The following is a 1,823-nucleotide window of genomic DNA, read 5'->3' as shown; positions in this document are numbered from 1 at the left end:
AAAGATACAAATGCTTCGGCATATTCAGTCCTTTGAACTTTAAGTTATAATCATTGCGTGTATGAACTTTTAATTGTTATGCGGCCCCGCCCGACTTTAAGACTTTCTTTACTGATTTTTATTTATTTTGTTTTTTTTTTTTTTTTTTTTTTTGATAAATTTTACAAAATAGTCTTTTTGAAACCACTGTAGGGTCGTTACGAGTTCCTCCAATTAAAATAAAATTAATGCTGAAATAACTCACCTTTTTGTCTCTCTCTGCTTCCATTTTCAATACTTCCCATGTGTTCCTTACCAAAATTGAAAAAAAAAAAAAAAACTCATCGAGAATATGTTTTCATTAAAAATTGTCACATACGTTGTTTTATTTATTTATAATATTGTTTTTTTATTTCCATGTTTTTTTATAGTTTTTTAATTCCCTTGAATTATAATAAGAGTTATGTATATCCATTTTATCTGTGTGGGGGTGGCGATATAAGGGGGATTGGGGGTATGAAAGGGGGGAGGCATCAACTGATAATTTATAAAGTTTTTAAAACACACATTTAAATGTACCTCCCGGTTTATGTCTTTATTTATATACTCTGCTCTCTTTTTTTTTGCTCACTTCAGGGTAATGGGTTTTGTGGCTGAGAGTTGGTGTGTGTGTGTGTCAGGATTCCAATATTTTTTTCTATTGTTTTTTTTATTCGGTTGTTATTTGTTTTTTTTTTTCATTCTTTTGTTATATGAATACATAAATATGTTTTATTTGCTTTTGTTTTTTTTCGAGTTTACTTATTGTTTTATAACTATTAAAAATGCCATACATACATATATAAGTTGGGTGTGTGTGTGTTTGAGTGTGTTTTTGTGTTCGTTTATTATACATACAAACAAGAAAACATTTTGCATTTGTAAATATTTGCATTTTTTTAATTTTAAAATAGAAATTTAAATAATTTGTTTTTTTTTTTCTTCAGCTGGGGTCAGAAAATAATAGGGTTACAGTGATAATAATAATAATTTATTGTATGGGAGAAATTAGTGATAGAAAAAGAGTTTAAGGGGGAGTGAGAAAAAGAAAAAGAGAGGAAATTTCCAATTTTTTTAAAGTACTTGGAAATTATTTTTATTTATCTATTGTTGGGAAAATGGGTTCAATATTCATGAGGGAAAAAAATTGAATTTATTTTTGCTGCGGGTTAATCTCGCCCAGCTATAAATTATGAGAAAAAAACGCTCAATATTTATTTAAAAATTGATATTCATAACTGAAACCACTCAGAACAACCACATTTTCGAGGAGCCTGAAAAAATGTAATTTCGGTGCGAAAAACTTGGGTGAGTGTATAAATAATTCCGATTTTGTCCAAGGATATTTTTGAGGTTATGGGGTGACATTTGTTTCCAGTCACCAAACGTAAGGCGTTATATCTCGGCTTGCAGCTATAGTGGTGCGATTTTTAAATATATTTTTTTAGTTGCAACTATTGAAGGACTTTGATCTCATATATATCTCATATTTTCTTACTCTGACACTTAACCTTGAAAGTTCTCTTCGATTTTATACCCTCCACCATAGTATGGAGGGTATAATAAGTTTCTCATTCCGTCTGTAAAACCTCGAAATATACATTCAAGACCCCACAAAGTATATATATTCTTAATTAGCATAAAATTCAATGTCGATTTAGCGTTTTCTATGTTGATGTCCGTCCACCTATCCGTCTGTCCGTCTATCCGTCTGTGGAAATCACTCTAGCTTCCGAACGAATTGAAGTAGGTAAATAAAAGTTTTAGTCAAATGTATATTATATCTGCAGGAATTTTGGTATTGA

The sequence above is a fragment of the Musca domestica genome, unplaced genomic scaffold, assembly GCF_030504385.1.
Source record: "Musca domestica strain aabys unplaced genomic scaffold, Musca_domestica.polishedcontigs.V.1.1 27, whole genome shotgun sequence".
Lineage (NCBI taxonomy): Eukaryota > Metazoa > Arthropoda > Insecta > Diptera > Muscidae > Musca > Musca domestica.
This window is presented reverse-complemented; position numbering follows the sequence as displayed.